A 24,049-nucleotide genomic window follows, 5' to 3' on the forward strand; every position below is an offset into this window, starting at 1 on the left:
CATCAACCAAGCCCGCCAACTGCCGCACATTGTTCCGCATGTGTATGCTCGTGTAGAGCTGGTAAGACTGAATTTTGGCCACGAGCATAGAAGAATGGTAGGCCTTCCTCCCAAAGGAGTCTAAGGTTCTAGAGTCCTTGCCCGGGGGCGCCGAAGCATGCTCCCTAGAACTCTTAGCCTTCTTTAGGGCCAGATCCACAACTCCAGAATCATGAGGCAACTGGGTGCGCATCAGATCTGGGTCCCCATGGATCCGGTACTGGGATTCGATCTTCTTGGGGATGTGGGGATTAGTTAAAGGCTTGGTCCAGTTCGCCAGCAATGTCTTTTTGAGGACATGGTGCAGGGGAACAGTGGACGCTTCCTTAGGTGGAGAAGGATAGTCCAGGAGCTCAAACATTTCAGCCCTGGGCTCGTCCTCCACAACCACCGGGAAGGGGATGGCCGTAGACATCTCCCGGACAAAGGAAGCGAAAGACAGACTCTCAGGAGGGGAAAGCTGTCTTTCAGGAGAGGGAGTGGGATCGGAAGGAAGACCCTCAGACTCCTCGTCAGAGAAATATCTGGGGTCTTCTTCCTCTTCCCACGAGGCCTCACCCTCGGTGTCAGACACAAGTTCACAGACCTGTGTCTGCAACCGTGCCCGACTCTGTGGAGCCACGTCCACGATGGGGGCGTCGAGAGGTAGACTCCCTCGCCCGCATCGGCGAAGCTCCCTCCGCCGACGTAGTCGGGGAGCCTTCCTGGGAGGCGACGGCAGCCGGCACCGCATGCGGCACCGACGCCGGAGACCTCACCTCGGGCGATGGACCTGCCGGCGCCACGCTCGACGGTACCGGTGGCGCAAGCACCACCGGTACCGGAGGGGTAGGGCGCAACAGCTCTCCCAGAATCTCTGGGAGAACGGCCCGGAGGCTCTCGTTCAGAGCGGCTGCAGAGAAAGGCATGGAAGTCGATGCAGGCGTCGACGTCAGAACCTGTTCCGGGCGTGGAGGCTGTTCCGGGCTGTCCAGAGTGGAGCGCATCGACACCTCCTGAACAGAGGGTGAGCGGTCCTCTCGGTGCCGATGCCTGCTGGGTGCCGACTCCCTCGGCGACCCAGAGCTCTTGGTACCGACACGGGAAGGGGACCGGTGACGATGCTTCTTCGACTTCTTGGAGCTTCCCGGTACCGACGAGGAGGACGCAGAATCCAGCCGTCGCTTCCTCAGGGCCGAGGCCGAAGGAGGTCGGTCTCGGGGGGGCTGTACCGCAGGAGCCCTCAGGGTAGGGGGAGACCCACCCGAAGGCTCACCGCCACCAGCAGGGGAATGGACAGCCCTCACCTGCACTCCAGACGATGCACCACCGTCCGACGACATCAGCAGACGAGGTCCCGGTACCACCGACGTCGATGCAGCTATCCGATGTCTCGGCGCCGATGCAGAGGGCCGATGCCTCGATGCACTGGCGGCCAAGGAGGAAGCTCTGGACGCTGAAGACGCCGATGCACACGATACCCCCGGTGCCGATGCCGACGAAGAGCCCGAGAACAAAACATTCCACTGGGCCAATCTCGCTACCTGAGTCCGCCTTTGCAAAAGGGAACACAGACTACAGGCCTGAGGGCGGTGCTCGGCCCCCAGACACTGAAGACACGACGCGTGCCTGTCAGTGAGCGAGATTACCCGGGCGCACTGGGTGCACTTCTTGAAGCCGCTGGAAGGCTTCGATGTCATGGGCGGAAAAATCACGCCGGCGAAATCAAAATCCGAAATGACGAAAGTGAGCACCAAAACTTTGAGGGAGAAAAATCTCGACCGAGGCCGAAAAGAGGCCTACCCCAACGACGAAATAAAACTTACCGGGGCAAAGTCTGAAAATACGGGAAGGGGCAAAACGAAACCCGAGGGGGCTTCCAGAGCACTTCCCGAACAAATTTTTAAAGATTTTCCGAAGAAAAAAACACGTCGAAGAGAAAAAGGACGCGCGAGGTCGACTTTCCGGGGCTCGACACGGCGAAAACACAACCGTACCGAGTGCGGACGAAAGAAGACTGGCCGGCTCAAGTCGGTTTCGGGCGGGAAGACGGCCACGCATGCGCTAGTGAAGATTCCGATTGGAGGGGCTGCCGTGGACGTCACCCATCAGTGAGAACAAGCAGCCTGCTTGTCCTCGGAGAAAAAGTTAGTGCACCTACAGAGCAGCTTAGTAAACTAAGATACTGGATATTGTATTCTGTTTTCGTTAATGACTATTCAATTTTATGTAAGATGTATTTAACATGTGATTTTAAGAGTTTTTTCCTTTCTTCTTGTGTGTCAAATTTATTTAATTCATTTATATGTTTTCTAATTCATTTTCAATTTATGTATATAGTTTTTATTTAGGTATGTTTGAAAGTTTTCTTATCAAGTTCGTTTGAATATGTTTATGTTAGGAGATCCCGATGTCGGTAAGGTGCCAAAACACAGTCCATGTCAGATTTTCTTTAATAAACTTCTTAAGGTATCTGAGGAGTTCTGTGTTTTGTGGCCAATTCCACTACTGTGGTTTGTTCACCTGTTAAGTCAAGCAATTGGTCAGTAACTTTCTGTAAAACAGAGAATACAGTACAGTCTCGATTATCTGACCTTCGTTAATTTGACCATTTGGCATTTCTAACAGACCCCCCCCCCCCCCCCCCACGATGTCATTAAGTTGCCGTTAAGAAGTGTGCAGGTTATCTTCCTGTTTTCTGGCTTTACATGCTGCTGGTTAGTGTTAATAAACAATACTTTCTTTTAAATACAAATACCCTATACCTGTTCTTTATGCATAACTTATGTTTTCTGTGCATTTTTTAAGGTGTTACCATTGTTTTCCATATTATATGACTTTTCACTTATCCGGCAATGGCTTGGTCCCGTTTACGTCAGATAATTGAGACTGTACTGTACTTCACTTGAAGTATGGCCTGAAAAAAAATATATTTATATCAAAATCAAACAAAGTTATTTGCAACAAATGTTCAAGTACACTAGGATATCAGTTCTTACAAATAAATATTATTCTACAGTGAAGCCCAGGCCAAATATATGTTAACAAAGCACCATACATCCAAGGGACTTCCTGCAGGGCCAACTCTTAAGATAGATGAATGGGCTTTGTGAAGATTGATGTCTTGTTGTTCCTGGAGAACAGATAAGCAACTTTGCTTTATCTGGGAATAAGCTAAATATATAGTCCTCACAGTGGGAATCCCTAGTGATTGTTTTTAAAGAAATTTGGGGTGGGGGGGATGGCAACAAATTATATTTTTGTTGGTAACCAGCTTTTTCTTCATATGCGTGTAGGTAGATAAATAAATAAATATAAATTTTAATTTATATAAAAGCAGAAATGTTAACATGGCCCTAAGAAGGATGGAATTGGATTCCACAGGCCAGAGGGGACAATTCTATAACAGGGTATCTAGAGGGCACACAGAAGGGGTCTATGATATAAAGAAACTGGATATCAACATCTAATATTTAGGCATTCTTATTCATTCCAGCCATAGAGTTGGTGTAAGGATAAACGCCTAAGTGCAGTTAAGTACCAATATAATTTACAGTACTCTGTAGGTTATGCATGCAAGTGTGAACCCTGCCTATGTCCTGCCCATACTCGCCCCCTTTCAAATACATGCTATGCAAGGTACTTGCTAGTGCTGTCCATGTCAGTCAAAAAAGTTTCAATTCGATTCTTACAAAAAAAATTGTATTTTTATTCAATTTGATTCGATTTAACTTGATTGAAATAGTGAGGCCCACATGCTAATATAATAACACACGGGGTTAAAAAAAAAAAAACACAGGCAGCAGCAATTGAACAAAGGCAGACTTTAGTGTGAGCACGCCATGCAGTGTTACATCATATGAAAAGTGAAGTTTGGTCAAGTCCTACATCTTCCAGTTTTTATTAAGAAAAATCATTTTGTCTACTTTGGCTGGATTCAGACAAGTGCATCTTGCAGCTATAATTTGTCCAGAAGCAAAAAAAAAATCTTTCTGAGGGCACAGAGGTGGCTGGCGTACACAGAAACATACTGTTCTTCAGATGCAATTGTTGTGGCTTCCTCAAAAGCCTTCAAAACATAAACAAGTTTTTGAGCACGATCATAGTCACGTTTGGCAGGTGCACCTTTCTTTGTGATTTTATTGCTGCTGCTCAAAGCTAAACCAATGGGTTGCTTGCTCCTGAAACATGTTCGAAACAGAATAATCCATATGTGTATCTAAAACGTAAACTTCTACAAAACAGATGAAGATGTGATTCCATGTGCCCCAATGAAAGGAGAGATTAATTCTACTTCTATTTAATTTCAATATATTCCATCATCTTTATCACACCAGGCTTCCCAAGGCAGATTACAACAGTTAAGATAAACATATCAGGAAACAGGGTATCCTCACTGAAATCTGGCCATCTGTATTGTATGTGAAGAAAAATGGGCACAAACTACAGAGTTTATAATTGTTTCTACCAGCTACAATAATTTGTGAAGCTGTTTTAGTGATATTCAATTGTTATTTCTTTTCTCCTCCTCCTAAGGCACTGCCTATCCAACTGAAACAGCTTTAGACTTGTTACAGATGTGGACCAACAATAAAGAACGACAACATGGACACAACAGCTCATAGGTTTCCTTGCTTTGTTTTAAGTGTATGGCAATAACAGCTGCGCAGGAGAATGAACACACTGATTAACCAAATTGGCTTACTTGCTTAGAGTGGACTAGAAAGGTGGCTCACTTCCACTCCTGTCTATGAAACCTCTTTGCTTGGCTTAGCTGCTGGTCCTGCCCTCTGATGTCAGTTCCTGTTCCGGCTGCACACCAATAGAGAGAGACTTTCTTGCCTGCGTGTGCTAACATCAGAGAGACCTTGGGCAGCTACAGTGGCTTGGGTGACAGCGTGTGGGACTCCCAAATTTTTTCCAAAACAAATCAATTCATCCAAAATGAATCGACGAATCGATTCAAATCATGAATTGGACAGCACTAGTATTTGCAGAATAGCACATTGGTGTCATGCTCGCATATATGTGTGCACATACATGCATATATTTATTTTTATTTGTTACATTTGTATCCCACATTTTCCCAGGCTCAATGTGGCTTACATATAACCGTTAACGACGTTAACTGATTCCGGTCTGAACAAATACATGGTATGAATGAATACAAAATGATATTGTGGTAGAATGAGGTACATGTATGGTAGGTACAATTGGGAAGAACTTAGGGAGGGAAAGGGGGAAGAAAAGTCAGGTAATGTCCGTTACAGTCTTTGGTTACATTGTGTCGCAAGTGTCCAGGTATTTTTATGTTGGGTCGGTGGGGTATGCTCTTCTGAAAAGGTCTGTCTAGTGCTTTCCAAAAATTTAGATGGTCGAGCGTAATTTTTACTGCTTTTGGCAATGCGTTCCATAGTTGTGCGTTTAGGTAGGAAAAGCTGGATGCATAGGTGGATTTGTATTTGAGTCCTTTGCTGCTTGGGTAGTGGAGGTTTAGGTAAATGCTAGTATTCCTAACATTTACATATGTAACACATCCACATATGTTAGCACCTAGTTTAAAAAATTGTCCAGAGACTGATCAAACTTGTTTATCCCTCTTCAAACAGTAGTAAGATGTCAATAAGTGAACATAAGCTGTCACAGCCTTGCAAATCTCTTTCTTGTAGGCTGAGCCAAGGTGGGCCACTGACTTTACAGTGACTAACATTTTGAGTTGACATGAGTTTTCAAGATAAAACCTACCTACCAAGGCATAAGTGAAGGAGAAATGATCTCCTATTAATTTTGTGTGTGGGGTAATTATATAAAGTAGGCACTAATATTTACGCATCAGTTATGTGCACAAATAGTAGAATATTGACATATACATGTGCAAGTGTGCAGATATGCTCAGAAATCCCAAATACACATCAATATGCTATTCTGCATGAGCTCTGCTTGTTCACACAGAACACTAAGTAACCTGATGTCTGGATTAGTCTTTCTAACAAAATGATCCTATCTCTAGACTTTTACAGCATTACCACTTGCCCTTATTTCTAAGAAATTTGTCCAATGAAGTTTATCTTGAGTGGACCAGAAGTCAAGGGTGTAGAGCCCTCTACATAAGCAACCCAGTTCAATCTGCATATCATATATGGTTAGCACAATTTGAGTTTGAGGAATTGTACCAATAACCAGGACAGACAATCCGTGAACTGAGTTGTGACTAGGATGGTGTCTCCCAAGCTTTGAGTGTATAGGGTTCACTGAGCTTGTGTCATATTGAGTCGTGCCAAATTAGTTATATATACAGTTGAAGCAATAAAGCTCAACAACCAGATACTACTTATTGTTTCTATAACGGTAATAGATATACATAGCGCTGTACAGTACATATTATATGCAGGTAATTTCTGTGTCCCTAGTGGGCAATGGAGGGTTAGGTGACTTGCACAGTCATAAGATGCTGCAGTGGGAACTGAACCCATTCCCCAGGATTGAAGCTTTACCTGAATCCAAATTATACAAGACTTATTCATTTTTATAAATGTGCAGCAAGAAAAAATACTGGAAGGATGACTGACTGTTTAAGATGAGAATCTCACACCTGAGGCAGAACCCTGTTATGGTTAAATAGTTATAGTTAAAATTTGATATACCACCATTCATAAAAACATAACATAGTGGTTTACAATACATGTAAATAAAACTACTGGAGTCATGTGATACTGTGAGCGACTCTACAGGCTGGCAGAAGAGCTGCTTGGGAATCTTCCCTCTAACCTTCAAAAACTGTAACAGTACTCACAATGGAGGTCAGGAATCTAGCTGTGAGGGCTGGCACTTTTGCATGGACAAATATATTACGCAATCTGTTTGTGGAATGGCTGCTTAGCCTCAGTGTCAAGAGAACCAGTGTGGTCGGGGGCCAGATCCCAATATAGTGGCTTCCACATCTCCTTCTCAGTATTCGGGCCATGCAGAGCTGGTAACTGAGATTACTGCCACCGTGGTAGAATCCTTGGATGCCAGATTTCCACAATTGTTTGAGCAGATTGCTGGCATTTCTCAGGTAACTAGTAGAGGGTAACTAGACTTCTTATTCCACCCCACAAGCAGCTCAGGACTGGCTGAACACAAAGGCTGGGTCATGAATGGTTATATAGGCCCACTGGCCACAGGTACTCTGGATTCTGTATTCCACAAATTTTGGGACTTATAACCTTAGGGATAATGTATTTCTGTTTTAAGATCTAGTGGTTTTATATAAACATAATATATATGTGTGACAAAACAGTGGGTTTCTAAGCCTGTGAACCAAATTATCTCATGAAGTGTATTTCTCCCAATTGGCCAGCAGATGGCAATTGTTTTGTATTTTAAAGTTGTTGCAGAAAAAGACTTTCTCTTTTCCAGTTTAAACTTGTGGAAAGGCAATTTGCAGTACCACTGGCCAAATACTTTCAAAGTTGGTGCTCTGGGCTTTGATTGGCCACGATGTTCAAATTTAGCCAGGAGGTACTGGATTTTCCCCAGTCTCAGCCAGGGAGCGGGGAGAGAAAGAAAGATCTCTTTACTAAGACCCTGTAAGCAGTTATATTTTATAACCTGTGAGCAGCTATATTTCCTGAACTCCCCAGGTACTACTCAGGTAGTAAATAATTAGATAGTTTTATAATTGATCCATATTCAGTTACCTGTTATTGTTTGCTGTTCACTGTTCAAGTTTTGTGAAAATAAACCTTATTAGTTTATTGACTCTGTGTCCAGGACTGACTAAGAATCTTGGTTTATGTTTTTGGGGTTAGTGGGTGCTTTCTAGGAACTGTGGGACCCCTGGAGAGTGGCCCCAGTGTCCTAGAAATCAATGGGGAATAACCTGAGAGTGGGAGAATAGCCCAGAGGAGAGTGGGACCCAGCCGGTGGGAGGAGGGAGCTAATACACAGCCCAGGAGCAGGCGAGTCCGGGCAGTGATGGGTAGACCCTTCAGGTGGCCACAGGGTAACCCAAGGCGGGTGCTAGGCCATTCGTGACAGTATGGTTAACTCCATTTCACACCTAATTGCATTGTAGCGCTCATATTTCTCTCACTTTATAATTGGGGGGGGGGGGAGGGGAGGCCTCTATAGTACATGTTTGACTCCACTATCCCTTCTTGTTAGAGAAGGGATTGATTTGATGATATTTCAATTCCAGAGGGGGTGTGGAAGCGAAGGGGGAGAGGGATTTGGTAGGGGAGGAGTTTAAGGATTGTCAGGGATCTGGGGGTCTCTACACCAAGGTGTTATCGTATACTGAGGTTCTCTTTCTTTCTGTATATGTCACTAGAATTACGATCTGTCTTCATTGGTGGGTATGGAGCTCTGAGGCGAGGCTGGGCGTATTGGGGCTATTCATCTGTTTTTTGTGGTATTCAGAGAGCTAATGGTGCTTGGTTCCTGTAGAATAGCCACTTGGAATGTGTGTGTGCGTGTGTGTTGGGGGGGGGGGGGGGGTATATCTTCTCCCATCAAGCGCACCAACATTTTAACAATGTTAAATCGACAGCATGTGGGCATCGTTTGTTTATAGGAAATCAGATTGACAATGAATGTAAAAAATTCCAACATCTCTGGGTGGGAGAAGTATTTTATGCCTCTAGGGAAGGTTAGCGAGGTGGAGTTGTCATTAATATGGAGCTCATACTTAAGGGTCATTTCTTGCTGTTAAAGTTGCGGGTGCAGGGTCATCTGTTGCACCTTTTGGTGATCTATGGCCCTACTCCTTTTGATATGGGAAAATTAGGTTTTTACCTTGATAATTTTCTTTCCTTTAGTCACAGCAGATGAAACCATTAACTGATGGGTTGTAGCCGCCTACCAGCAGGTGGAGATAGAGAACACTGAAAGAACATGGTGTTCTAGGACGCCTAACCCCCTCTGCCTTCAGTATATGAAATTTCCAAAGCAGAGTGAATAAAAAAGGCAATATAACAAACTTTCCTCACAGAGAACAAACGCCCCAGAACCGGGGCAATAACCAAACAAAGGAGGGACGTTATCAACCTTCCGCAATAAAAATGGCATGTAGAAACTCTGATAGCTTATCTGTATGTACAATGTCTGTATGCAACATCTGTACAAAAACTAGTTAGTCAGGGAGGGATCATGGATTCATCTGCTGTGACTAAAGGAAAGAAAATTATCAAGGTAAGAACCTAATTTTCCCTTCCTTGTCATCAACAGCAGATGAATCCATTAACTGATGGGATGTACCAAAGCACTCCCCAAGTAGGGTGGGAACAAGCAACTCTGCAAGCAAACACTTGCGCTCCAAAATGTGCATCCTGCTGCACTGCCACATCCAGCCTGTAATGCCGCACGAAAGAGAGCTGAGAAGCCCAGGTAGCCACACGACAGATCTCCTGAAGAGAAAAAACACCCGTTTCAGCCCACGAAGAGGACATTGCCCTCGTAGAGTACGCTTTAAACGCTTCAGGCGGTGACCGCCCTGAAGCAGATAAGCTGAAAAAATGAGTTCCTTAAGCCATCGGGCTATAGTGGCCTTAGACGCCGGAAACCCCCGTCGGGGACCTGCCAACAGAACAAATGATCAGAATTCCTAAACTCATTTGACATCTGCAGATACTGCCACAGAGCTCTGTGGACATCCAAAAGGCGCAATTGCCCAAAGGAGTCCGGAAACGCCTCCTTAGAGAAGGAAGGAAGAAAGATGGTCTGGTTGAGGTGAAACGCTGAAACCACCTTAGGCAGAAAAGAAGGCACCGTACGAACAGTTACCCCAGATTCTGAGAACTGCAAAAAAGGATCCCGACAAGAAAGAGCCTAAAGCTCAGACACTCTTCTAGCCGACGTCATTGCCACTAAAAAAACTGTCTTGAGAATCACATCCTTCTCAGAAGCCCATTTAAGAGGCTCAAACGGAGATCACTGGAGCGCCTTCAACACGAGCCCCAGGTTCCAAGTTGGACAAGACTACCACAAAGGAGGACGGAGATGAAGCGCCCCTCTGAGAAAACGGAGAATATCCGGATGAGCAGCAAGGGACAATCTGGAGACTTCCCCCCGGAAGCTGGCCAACGCTGCCACTTGAACTCGAAGGGAATTGTAGGCCAGGCCTTTTTGTAGCCCATCCTGCAAAAAGTCCAGCAAGAGCGAGACTGTCACCAGAGTCGGCGAGACAGACTTTGGTGTACACCACACCTCAAAAGTGCGCCAGATCCGAGCATAAGTCACAGAGGTAGACTGCGTGCGAGCCTGCAAGAGTGTGGCAATAACCTTATTAGAATAGCCCTTGTCCCTCAATTGCACCCTCTCAAGAGCCAGGTCGTAAGACCAAAGCGGCAAGGTTCTTCCATAGTCACCGAACTCTGAACTAACAGGTTTGGAACCCGAGGCAAAGCGGGAGATCTGCGTACCACGGACGCCTTGACCAATCCGGGGCAATGAGAATCACCAATCCTCGGTGCAGACGAATCCGAAGTAGAACTCGCCGTATCAAGGGCCAAGGAGGGAACACATACAGGAGGCCCGAGGGCCAAGGTTGAGCCAGAGCATCCAACCCTGCCGAGTGAGGATCTCTCCTGCTGAAAAAGCGAGGGACTTTGGTGTTTATGCTTGACACCATGAGATCCAAGCCTGGAGTCCCCCATTTGGAATAAATCTGAAGAAAAACTTCGTCTGCCAGTTCCCATTCCGCCGGGTCGATTTCATGTCTGCTGAGGAAATCGGCTTGCACGTTGCTCTGATCGGCTATGTGAGCCACGGACAGCAGCTCTAGGTGGTGCTCGGCCCAGTCGCAGATCTGAGATGCCTCCGCAGCCAGGGCCCTGCACTGAGTGCCGCCCTGGCGATTAATGTAGGCCACTGCTGTCGGACAGGAAGACCCTTCAGCATCCTGTGGAAGGCCAGAAGAGCCTGAAATATCGCTCTCAGTTCCAAGCGATTGATGGACCATCCCGCTTCCGCGGTGGACCACAGACCCTGAGCATAGCATCCCTGGCAATGAGCTCCCCAACCCAAAAAGCTGGCATCTGTTATCACCAGACACCAAAAAGGAACAGCCAGTGGCATCCCCTGCCGCAGCCTGCTGTCGGAAAGCCACCAATCCATACTGCGCTGGGCCGCAGGAAGCCACCATAGTCTGCGTTGGTATTCCTGGGAAATCAGAGACCATTGCTGAAGCAGAGCAAAGCTGCAGTGGTCTCATGTGAGACCTCGCTCAGGGAACCACCTCTATGGTGGCCATCATCAACCCCAGGAGCTGGAGGAGTCAAGATGGCGCCGACACGCTGAACGCTGTAAACCTGCTCAGAACAATTCGCTGCTGAATTTGATTTTCCTCAAAAAATAATGCCCCACAAGCGAAAAGGGTTGGTGAGAGCCTTACCTTCTCAGGCTCTTACGTCCTCCCCGATGCAGCGAACTCTGGACGGATTTGCAACTCGGCGACCACCAGGTGATTCGGGAGGAGGAAACCCACTTGACGCCAGTGCAAGGGCTCAGACGTCGCTGGAAGTTGAGACCTCTTTGTCTCCCCCGACTGTTGGTGCTCCACTCTGCCCAGCTGTGATTCGGGAAGGGGTTGCTGAACTACAAGCTCCAGAAGTCGGAGGCGGTGTGGCCAGCGGAGAGGGCCCCCTCCCAGAGTTGGAGTCGGCTGTTGAAGGTAAATCGACGCGGGAGACCCCGCCAAGAGTGGTAACGCTTGACATGCTTTGGCAATGAGTAAAAAATCAATTTACTTCTACTTATTCTACACCACTAAGGATTTTATACACCTCGATCATATCTCACCTCATCCATCTCTTTTCCAAGCTAAAGAGCCCTAACCACTTTAAACTTTCCTCATACGAAAGGAGTTCCATCCCATTTATCATTTTGGACACTCTTCTATAAAACAATTCTAATTCTGCTATATATTTTTTGAGATACGGCGACCAGAACTCATTGCAATACAGAGGCATTATAGTATTTCAGTCTTATTCACTATCCCTTTCCAAATAATTCCTTGCATCCTGTTTCCTCTTATGGCCGCCGCCTTACACTGAACAGAAGATTTCAGTGTATTATCTACGGCACCTAAATAATCTTCTTGAGTGCTGACTCTCAAAGGTGGACCCTAGCATCATGTAACTATGATTTGGATTATTCTTTCCAATGTGCATCACCTTGCATTTACCTACATTAAATTTCATCTGCCATTTGGATGCCCAGTCCTTCAATTTCCTAAGGTCTTCCCGCAATATTTCAGTTTGCATGTGTTTTGAATAGTTTTGAGTCACCTGCAAATTTAATCACCTCACTTGTTCTGATTTCCACATCGTTTATAAATATGATAAATACCACCAGTCCCAGTACAGATCCATTTGGCACTCCACTGTTCACCCTCCTCCATTGAGAGAAATGACTATTTAAACCTACCCTTTGTTTTCTGTCCAATAACCAATTCCTAATCCAAACCAGAACATTGCCTCCTATCCCATGACACTTTAATTTTCTGAGGACTCTCTCATGATGAACTTTATCAAAAGCTTTCTGAATATCTAGATACACTACATCAACTGGCTCACATTTATCCTCATGTTTATTCACGCCTTCAAAGAAATGAAGCAAATTGGTGAAGCAAGACTTCCCTTTGCTGAACTCATGCTGACTCTGTCCCATTAAACCATATTTGTCTATGTGTTCCATAATTTTATTCTTTATAATAGTTTCCACTATTTTGCCAGGCACCAACGTCAGGCTTACCAGTCTGTAATTTCACAGATCACCCCTGGAACCCTTTAAAAAAAATCGGCATCACATTGGCCACCCTCAGATCTTCAGGTACTACGGACGATTTAAAAGACAGGTTACATATTACAAACAGCAGATCACCAATTTCATGCTTGAGTTCTTTGAATATCCTTGGATGTATGTCCGGTCCAGGTGATTTACTACTCTTTAATTTGTCAATTTGGCTCAGTACATCTTCCAGGTTCCCAGAGATTTCTTTCAGTTCCTCTGCAACATCACCACTTAGACCCATTTCTGGTACAGGCAGATTTCTTACTTCTTCTCCATAAAGACCGAAGCAAAGAATTCATTCAGTTTCTCCACTATGGCCTTGTCCTCCCTGAGTGCCTCTTTTGCTCCTTCATCATCTAATGGTATTGGTATTGGATTTCCTGTGTATGTTTACTCCAGAGCCAATATCAATCTAATCATATTATGATCACTGTCATCAAGCGGCTCCATCACCATTACCTCCCACACCAGATCATGCACTCCATTAAGGACTAGGTCTAGAATTATTCCAACTCTTGGCTCCTGTACCAGCTGCTCCATAAAGCAGTCCTTGATTTCATCAAGGAATTTTACCTGTTAGATTTACCCAGTCAGTATTGGGGAAATTGAAATCACCCATTATTATTGTGTTCCCCAGTTTGTTAGCCTCCCTTATTTATTTATTTATTTATTTATTTATTTATTTATTTTACGGCATTTGTATCCCACCTCTTTGCAGGTTCAATGTAGCTTACAATTCGTCATAGGTACTGGAAATAGCAGTGAAGATACATTTGGTTTACAGAGGGTTTTGTGTTACATGTCTAGCTGTTCGCCTGTCCAATTTAGATTGTAAGCTCTGTTGAGCAGGGACTGTCTTTTCATGTTTATTTGTACAGCGCTGCAAAAGTCTAGTAGCGCTACAGAAATGTTTAATAGTAGTAGTAGTAGTAGTAATGGTACCATGGATTCCCTCTCAGGCTTTCTGCTTCTGATGTACCTGAAAAAGGTATCACTGTGAGCTTTAGCCTCTGTGGCAAGTTTCTCTTCATATTCTCTTTTAGCCTTCTTTATTAATGCTTTGCACTTGACTTGCCAGTGCTTATGTTGCTTTTTTTTCTTCATTTGGGTCCTTTTTCCATTCTTTTGGCTGTAATAGCCTCTTTTAATTAACCTTTTAGCCACGCAGGCTGTCATTTTCTCTTCATTCCTCATTTTATTGTAGTCAACCTGTTGAAAATTAAATGCAGCTACAGTAGATTTCCTTTATGGGTTAATCCCAGATAGTAGCTCAAATTTGATCATGTTATGCTCAGTTTCCGAGGAGACCCAACACTGCAACCTTTCGCACTATGTCCTGCACGTCACCAAGGATCAGATCCAAAATGGCTCTCCCTCTCATCGGTTCCTGAACCAGCTGTTCTAAGAAGCAGTCATTTATTACATCTAGAAATTTTATCTCCCCGGACTCCATGATGTAACATTTATCCAGTCAATATTGGGTTAATTGAAATCAAATTGTAAAAAAATTTTGCTTCTACAATTGTCTTAAGTATCTCAAGGTATATCTTATGTTATGTAATGAAAAATAGTGGAGAAAAAGACCTCAGTCTCTTCGGAGAACAGCGAAGTTTCTTACCTGAAGCAGGTGTTCTCCGAGGACAGCAGGCTGTATATTCTCACATGTGGGTGACATCACGTCGGCCCGGAGGATTATCTAGCAAAATCTTTAAAGTCTCTTCAAGAGCATTCCGTCGCGCGAGCGCTCCCCATCGTGCATGCGTGCGCACGTCTTCCCGCTCGCCGCGCGGACACGCTCCTCAATTGAATCCAAAAGATGAGAGAAAGCAACTCCAAAGGGGAGGTGGGAGGGTTTATGAGAATATACAGCCTGCTGTCCTTGGAGAACACCTGCTTCAGGTAAGAAACTTTGCTTTCTCCGAGGACAAGCAGGCTGATATACTCACATGTGGGGTATCTCTAGCCCCCAGGTTCACTCAACACAATAAACAATGGTCAATTGGACCTCGCAACGGCGAGGGCATAACAAGGATTGACCTAAAACAAGAAATTTCTAACAGAGTGCAGCCTGGAACAGAATAAAAATGGGCCTAGGAGGGTTGGAGTTGGATTCTAAACCCCAAACAGATTCTGCAGCACCGACTGCCCAAACCGACTGTCGCATCCGCTATCCTGCTGAAGGCAGTAGTGAGATGTGAATGTGTGGGCTGATGACCACGTCGCAGCCTTGCAGATCTCTTCAACAGTGGCTGACCTTAGATGAGCCACTAACGCAGCCATGGCTCTAACATTATGAGCCGTGACATGACCCTCTAAAGTCAGCCCAGCTTGGGCATAAGTGAAGGGAATGCAATCTGCTAGCCAATTAGATATGGTGCGTTTCCCGACAGCAACTCCCCTCTTGTTGGGATTAAAAGAAATAAACAACTGGGCGGACTGTCTGTGGGGGCTTGTCCGCTCCACGTAAAAGGTCAATGCTCTTTTGCAGTCCGAAGTGTGCAGCTTGCTTTCGCCAGGACTTTTATGAGGGTGAGGGAAAAATGTTGGCAAGACAATTGACTGGTTCAGATGGAACTCCGACACCACCTTTGGCAAGAACTTAGGGTGCGTGCGGAGGACTACTCTGTTCTGATGAAATTTAAGGTAAGGAGCATGAACTACTAGGGCCTGAAGCTCACTGACCCTACGAGCTGAAGTAACAGCCACCAAGAAAATGACCTTCCAGGTCAAGTACTTCAGATGGCAGGAATTCAGTGGCTCGAAAGGGGGTTTCATCAGCTGGGTGAGAACGACATTGAGATCCCATGACACTGGAGGAGGTTTGATAGGGGCTTTTGACAAAAGCAAACCTCTCATGAAGCGAACCTCCTCCATTTAAAAGAGTAACTCTTTTTAGTGGAATCTTTCCTGGAAGCAAGCAAGACTCAGGAGACACCCTCCGACAGACCCAAGGAGGCAAAGTCTATGCTCTCAACATCCAGGCCGCAAGAGCCAGGGACCGGAGGTTGGGATGTAGAAGCGCCCCCTCGTTCTGAGTGATGAGGGTTGGAAAACACTCCAATCTCCACGGTTCTTCGGAGGACAACTCCAGAAGAAGAGGGAACCAGATCTGACGTGGCCAGAAGGGCGCAATCAGAATCATGGTTCCGCAGTCTTGCTTGAGTTTCAGCAAAGTCTTCCCCACCAGAGGTATGGGAGGATACGCGTACAGAAGGCCTGTCCCCCAATGAAGGAGAAAGGCATCCGACGCTAGCCTGCCATGGCCTGAAGTCTGGAACAGAACTGAGGAACCTTGTGATTGAATTGAGTGGCAAAAAGATCCACCGAGGGGGTGCCCCACTCTCAGAAGATTTTCCTGGAGACAGCCATGTTCAGTGACCACTCGTGAGGTTGCATTATCCTGCTCAATCTGTCGGCCAGACTGTTGTTTACGCCGGCCAGATAAACGGCTTGGAGAAACATGCCGTGTTGATGAGCACAAAGCCACATCTGCTCGGCCTCCTGACACAAAGGGCGAAATCCGGTGCCCCCTTGCTTGTTTGTGTACTACATTGCAACCTGATTGTCTGTTTGAATCAGAATAATTTGGTTGGATAACCAATCTCTGAAAGCCTTTAGAGCGTTCCAGATCGCTCGTAACTCCAGGAGGTTGATCTGAAGACGCTTTTCCTGAAGGGACCAAGCTCCTTGAGTGTGAAGCCCATCTACATGCGCTCCCCACCCGAAGGAGGGATGCATCCATCGTCAGCACTTTTTGTGGCTGAGGAATTTGGAATGGGCACCCCAAAACCAGACTGGATCGAATTGTCCACCACTGAAGTGAATTCCGAAAGTGAATGGACAGCTGGATCACATCTTCTAGATTCCCTGCAGCTTGAAACCACTGGGAAGCTAGGGTCCACTGAGCCGATCTCATGTGAAGACGTGCCATGGGAATTACATGAACTGTGGAAGCCATGTGCCCCAGAAGTCTCAACATCTGCCGAGCTGTGATCTGCTGAGACGCTTGAACCCTGGAGGCTAGAGACAGAAGGATGTCCGCTCTTGGCTCGGGAAGGTAGGCACAAGCTGTCTTCGTACACAACAGAGCCCCAATGAATTCCAATTTTTGAACTGGGTTGAGATGGGACTTTGGGTAATTGATGACAAACCCTAGAAGCTCCAGCACTTGAATAGTCATTCGCATGGACTGTAAAGCTCCTGCTTGGGAGGTGCTCTTCACCAGCCAATCGTCCAGATAAGGGAACACATGCACTCCCAGTCTGCGTAGAGACGCTGCAACGACTGCCAGGCACTTGGTAAATACCCTGGGCACAGACGCCAAGCCAAAGGGTAGCACACAGTACTAAAAGTGCTGCATTCCCAGCAGAAACCGCAGATACTTCCTGTGAGCTGGAAGTATCGAAATGTGGGTGTAAATGTCCTTTAAGTCCAGCGAGCATAGACAATCGTTTTCCTGAATCATGGGGAGAAGGGTGCCCAGGGAAAGCATCCTGAACTTTTCTCGAACCAGATATTTGCTCAGGCCTCTGAGGTCTAGGATGGGGCGCATCCCCCATTTTCTTTTCCACAAGGAAGTACCTGGAATAGAATCCCAGCCCTTCTTGCCCTGGTGGAATGGGCTCGACCGCATTGGCGCTGAGAAGGGCAGAGAGTTCCTCTGCAAGTACCTGCTTGTGCTGGGAGCTGAAGGACTGAGCCCCCAGTGGGCAATTTGGAGGTGTGGTTTCCAGATTTAGGGTGTATCCTAACCGGACTATTTGAAGAACCCACCGGTCGGAGGTTATGAGAGGCCACCTTTGGTGAAAATATTTTAACCTCCCCCCGACAGGCAGATCGTCCGGCACGGACACATTTATGGTGGCTATGCTCAACTGTCAAAAACCCGTCCCTGGTTTTTGCTAGGGAGCTGCAGGGGCCTGTTTAGGCGCACGCTGTTGACGAGAATGAGCATGCTGTGGCAGAGCCTGAACCGGCTGTCAAGAAGTAGGAGTGTACTTACGGCCCCCAGAGGCGTAAGGCGCACTTCTCTTCCCTTTAAAAAACTTTCTAGAAGAGGAAGTGGATGCAGAAGGCGCCTGGCAGGAGAGAGAGTCCATAGCGTTATCACGCTGATAGAGATGATCAATCAACTCTTCGACCTTCTCACCGAAAAGATGATCCCCCCGGCAAGGGATATTCGCAATTTTCTGCTGAGTTCTCTCCTCCAGGTTAGAGGCACGCAGCCATGAGAGTCTGCGCATCACTATACCCATAGCAGAAAATCTGGATGTCACATCGCAAGTGTTGTAAATGCCCCTGGACAGGAACTTGCGACACACCTTCTGCTGCCTGACCACTTGGCGAAAAGGCTCAGCCTGCTCCGGTGGGAGTGCATCAACCAAACTCTCAAGCTGCCGCACAGAGTTTCGCAAATGAATGCTCGTAAAGAGCTGGCAGGACTGAATTTTGGAAGCAAGCATGCCAGCCTGATACGCCTTCCTCCCAAAAGAATCTAAGGTTCTATGTTCTCGCCCCGGGGGCGCCGAGGCAAAGTTCCTAGAACTTAGCTCTTCTGAGAGCGGAATCCACCATCGCAGAGTCATGGGGCAACTGAGGCTTGACGAAACTGGGTTCCCCGTGGATCCGATACTGGGATTCAGCCTTTTTGGATAGTTGGAAAAGAAAGAGGCTTCTCCCAGTTCCTCATCAACACTTCCCTGAGTGTATCGTGAAAAGGAGCTGTGGTAGAAGACTTAGGTGGAGATGGATAATCCAGGACCTCAAGCATCTTGGCCCTGGGCTCATCCACAGTCTCCACAGGGAAGGGAAATGGCCTCAGACATTTCCTGCACAAAAGATGAAAAAGACAAGCTCTCCGGAGGGGAGAGCTGTCTCTGAGGTGAGGGGGTTGAATCAGACGGAAGACCTAGAGAATCCTCGGCAGAGAAAACTCCATGACCCCCATCTTCATCAGATGAGCCATCATCGGATGGGACTAATACCTCAGAAAGAGCCGCCCGGATCCGAGCCCATATCGACATAGAGGTGCGGTGACCTCGATGACGGTGTCAAGAAGTTGACTCCCCAGGAGACTCCGGTGAAGCTCCCTCCACCGAAGGCAATGGAGAGTCGACCCAGGAGGCAACTGGCTCCGATACCGGAAGCGGTACCGGAGAAGGCGACCTCACCACCGGCAAGAGGCATGGTGCCGCAGGAATATCCGGCACCGTCGGTACTGGTACCTCCGGTGTTGGGCGCAAATGTTGCAGCACCGCTTCCATGAAATCTGGAAAAATAGCCTTGATGTGCTCATCTACAGAAACAGTCGGGGAAGGCTGCGGTGCCGGTGTGGACGTCAGAGGCAGAATCTGCAGGGGTTGGGGAGCCGGTAGCGGGCTGCTAGACGACCTGCGCGTCGATATCTCCATAACAGAGGGAAAGCGTTCCTCTCGGCACAGACACTTCTCGGGTACCGAATGCCTCAATGACCCGGAGCTCGCGGTAACGTGTCGAGAAGGAGAACGATGACGGTGCTTCTTGGCCTTCACCCGATGCCCGTCATCGAGACTCCTCGGTACCGGTGAGGAAGACGTGGAATCCACACGCTTCCTCGGGGCCGGGTCCGATAGAGGTCGATCCCGGGGGTCTGCAAAGCAGGAGGCGCCGAGGCGGGTGGAGACCCGCTCTATGCATCACTGCTCCCAGCGTGCATCGGTCTCTTGGCAGCCTGTACCCAGTCTCCCGATGCAAACACTGCCCTCAACGTCGACGGTACCGATGTTGACGCCGACGTCGAGGTACCGGACCTGAAAAGCTTTTCTCTTTGGGCATCTCGAGAAAGTTGAGTGCGCTTTTTCATTTTCAGGCACAACTTACAACTTTCCTGAAGATGGTCGGGCCCAAGGCACTGAAGGCACCAGGAGTGCGGATCAGTGCCGGAGATGGTCCGGTTGCAGCGGGCGCATGGCTTGAAGCCGCTGGGCATCTTCAATGACATCGCGGGAAAAATTGCCTCCGCAAAATCAAAGGACGCGATTGTGTCAGAAAAAAGAGCCACACAAAAAAAGGAAAAAAAATACCCGACCGAGCGACCTAAGAACGGTCGCACGAAAAAAGAAAGGAAACTTAGAAAAGAAACACTACGAAGTAAAGGTTGTTTTTTTTTTTTTTAAACAATACCCGAAAGGGTAAAACGAACTCGAAGAGAACTTTATACTCCAAAGGCCTTCCTCCGGGCCAATGTGATGTCACCCACATGTGAGTATATCAGCCTCCTTGTCCTCGGAGAAACCTCAGTTTGAATGCTCAAAACTTTCACAAACACTGAGGGCTCCTCTTAATCATAGGTCAGAAAAAACTGCACTAGTCCCAGTAGTATTCATATGCCAAAAACAAGATACCCTTTTTAAAGATACTAATTTGACTTGAGACAATAAAGTGCTGTTTATAAACACAGAGTACTTATCTTGGATGACTCTTCATATTCATCGAGTAAATATCCACAAGTAAACGTCCACATATATCCCAACAGGGGAACCCTGTTTTGCCTTAACCTGGCTGCTTCAGGGGAAAAAATAAATTTTTTTTTTAAACTATAATCCATCCAAGAACGAAATCTCAGTTGACAAGTGTCTCCGCTGGCTCCAAAACACAAAATGGCGATTAGCTTCTTAAGAACGCTGAGATTTAAACTCCCATGTACATACATGAAACACTCAATGCAAAAAAAACTGTACAGCATCCCTCTCTTAGCTGGACTGCTGTCTCCATCTTAGTATTAAGTTTTTCAATAATTTAAAACTTGTGAAAGTATTAAGGATATTGGTCTAATATAAAAAGTCTTTAGCTTATATGGTATATTGTGTGATTTATTTAGTGTTTTCTTTGTAGAGGGTAATGAAATGTAATTAAAACTCTGTAAGAGCTCCCCTCCCTTGTTATCCTAATTAGAATAACTGACTATAAATTAAGAGTTGTGCTAGGGGAGCAGGGGAGCGTGGGTGGGATTGAAGACTAAACTAGGTCCTGCTGTGCCTTTTAGAGGCTCTCTGTTAATGTTGTGGCTGTGACAACATTAAGCTAACTCAGTAATCTGATTGTCCTTGATAACCTTTGCAAATATTCTACTTCCTCACACCTTAATCAACACCTATTTTAGGCAAGTAGCAGTGCTACCACTCCAGCAGCCAAAGAACAGAAAATTACTGTCTTTTAGAACAAAATTTGAACCTTGCTACTATCCTTTTTAATGTTCTTTGGCTGTTAAATTTCTATCTTTAGAAAACGTTTCAGTTTAGAACTATGGAAAAAGTTTCTACCACTAGAGAAAGTTTCAGCTTAAAACTATGAGAAAAGGATTGTACACTATGGAAAGTAGTCAATAACGCTTGCTTTTCTCTCTCCCCCCCCCCCCCCCCCCCCCCCCAAAGACTGAACTAGGCCCTGCTTGCCTGCTAGAGGCTATCTGTTAATGCTGTGGTACAAAGTTCAAGTTTTAAAACTAGGGGGAAAAGGGTTTGGAGACTAGTTGATAAAGTTTGCTTTTTATTATTTTTTGTATTTATTCTGCCTATCAATAACCTATAATTCCTACTTTAAACCCCAAACCTTAAGTTCCCAAAGAAACGAGGAAAATAATGTTCACTTACCAGAGAAATGTCCTCTTCTCTCAGAACTTTTCAGAAAGTATTCAAGAACCTCCAGTGGAGAATGCAAAAAAAACCCAAGTATTTTGCTTCCCTGTAACCTTCAAAGACTGGCAGGCAAGCAGTATATTTGGAACACTGATGCCTTTTAAGATAGTTTTGCATTTGCCCCTAATTTACTACTTCAGGTTTTTATACAGCCACCCTCCCCCAAAGTGGTTTACAATTTTTCATAATACACTCAGGCTTACTACACAAGAACATAAACCAAAGTTACTCATCTATACCAGGTGTTCTCTGAGGATAACAGGTATATATTCTCATAAATGGATGACGTCATCCAATGGAGCCAGTGTGGACACTGCCAAATTGTACTGGCACTTTAGATCTTTAAGGCAGTGCCTCCCACCTGATGAATGAGCGTAGAACCAGTAGGACAGCATTAAACCTAAGACGACAATGCCAAGGGGAGGTGGGTGGGTTGTTAGAATATATGCCCGCAGTCCTCACAGAACACCTGCTACAGGTGAGTAACTTCGCTTTCTCCAAGGACAAGTTAGCAATTTCAGAGAACAAGAACATAATGGTTCAAATGGTTTCATGAGAGAGGTGAGAATGACGTTGAGAACCCATAGCACAGGAGGAGGTTTAATGGGAGGTTTAGTGTGATATAAAACTTTCATGAATCTAGCCATCAAGGGATGCACTGCAATTGGTCTATTATCAAGTTTAGCATAAAATGCAGTGATGGCACTCAGGGGCGTAGCCACGGGCAGGCCTGGACGGGCCCAGGCACTTTCCCTCCAGGCCCGCCCACCCAACATCCCCTCGCATGTCCTCAGTGGCGGACTGCCTCGGGTGCAGCTTGTGAGGGGGTGCTGCATTGGACGTCTTCCTCCCCCTCCCCGACTGGTGCGGTGCTGCCATCTTCCCCCCCCCCCCATGGGGTGTGGTGCTGCATGGGTGTCCTTCCCCCCACCCCCGTCCCCGACTAGTGCGGTATCACTCTTCCCCGTCTCGCTCCACGTCCGCCCCACTCTGCACGTCTTTAAACTGGCAGCAGCATCAGCAATGTAAGCGCTGCTTTCGGGCAGCCCCGGAAGCTTTCTCTAGTTAAGAATTCGATCCTTGAAGGTCTTGAGAGCATTCCACACTGCTCACAACTCCAGGAAATTGATATATCTCTGGCACTTGGGGGGAGGGTGGGCCCAATAACCCTGTATATGGAGACTGTCGTGGAAGCATCTGTAGTGAGAACCTTGCAATGTGGAAGGGATTGGAATGGGAGGCCTCAGATTAGACTACACGACATCATCCACCATTGAAACGAGTGGTGGAGCCATGGAGTCACCTGGATATGGGCAGAAAGAGGACCCGTGGCCTGAGTCCATTGCAAGGAGAATGTCCACTGAGGAATTAGAAAGTGAAGGTGAGCCAATGGTGTTACATGAACTGTTGAGGCCATGTGATCAAGGAGGCGGAGCACCTGACAGATAGGAATTGGTTGGGATACCCGAGTAGAGAGATCTATTATATTCTTTGTCCTGTGCAGGGGAAGGAACAAAGAAGAGCCCCTATGAATTCCAAAGTCTGTACTGGCTGAAGATCTGATATTAGGCAGTTGACTACAAATCCAAGGAGTTGCACTGTCAACTTCATGAAATCGGCGGCAGATTCCTGAACAGCTCCTTTGATTACCAGTCACCAGGCAAGGGAAGATGTTGACATCCTACCTTAGAAGTGCTGCTGTTACCACCAGACATTTCGTGAACACTCGAGGTGCTGAGGCTAAGCCAAATGGTAAGACCTTGTACTGACATCGTAAGGATCCACAATGGAACTGAAGGTAACTCCTGTGAGCAGGTAGAATAGCAAAGCTAGTCGTTGAGCTGTATCATGAGGAGTAGTAACCCCAGAGATACCATGCAAAACCTCACTCTGCTACCTTGGAAGGGATTGTTGAAGTGTAGAGAGCTGAGGTGGAGGAGGTGTGGCAGTATAACAATGCCTAGAAGGATAATAATTAGAGTGACTATAACCTCCCTGAAACCTTCTAGCAGAAGAGGAAGAGGTGTAGTTTTTATTGTATCTGTATGCTTTTTGATTAGTTTGGCCACTTCCTCAATCTTGTCCCCAAACAAATTGTCTCCATGATAAGGAACATCTGTAAGGCACTCCTGGCCAGCAGATTCAAGGTCAGAGAGTCTGAACCAAGACAATTGATGCATCGCTACTGCTAGAGCAGAGATATGAGAAGAAATGTCGAAAGCAAGATATTTACAACAGGCAAGGCTTTTTGTAAGTGTATGAAACTCTCATTTATGACAACGAAGAAATTTTCCAAACGCACTGCTTTTTTTTGTAGGAAAAAAAAGGTACCAGTACTTATAAATGGCAACCTTAGGGGTGGGGTCACTATGGCTCTGCCTCTACAGTAGCCACACACTTTACCAGCCATGGAGCATATAAAAAGGCACCACTGAAAATATTACACCAGTATAGGAGTCAAAAAATAACGTGATTTTTTTTCATTATCATCTCTGTAAGCTGTTACAGCTCCAGTACACCCAAAATGACACAAACCAAATTAGCATTAACACCATGAATTAGGAAAAAAGTCACTAAATATG

The 24,049-nt window shown here is 46.3% G+C and overlaps 1 protein-coding gene across 4 annotated transcripts in view; it reads right to left on the bottom strand.

The window, feature by feature from the left end:
- Positions 1 to 24,049, bottom strand: part of ATP6V0D1 (ATPase H+ transporting V0 subunit d1) — a 590,366-nt gene that overhangs the window by 174,045 nt on the left and 392,272 nt on the right. Inside the window, exon 8 of one of the 4 annotated variants that reach the window (XR_003942203.1) lies at positions 2,834 to 2,935. The exons of the other annotated variants lie outside the window; for them this stretch is intronic. The gene's annotated coding sequence lies outside the window, so the exon portion shown is untranslated. The remainder of the gene's footprint in view (positions 1 to 2,833; positions 2,936 to 24,049) is intronic. 4 annotated transcript variants of the gene reach the window in all.

Source organism: Microcaecilia unicolor, chromosome 5 (genome assembly GCF_901765095.1).
Source record: "Microcaecilia unicolor chromosome 5, aMicUni1.1, whole genome shotgun sequence".
In the NCBI taxonomy this organism is placed as follows: Eukaryota; Metazoa; Chordata; class Amphibia; order Gymnophiona; family Siphonopidae; genus Microcaecilia; species Microcaecilia unicolor.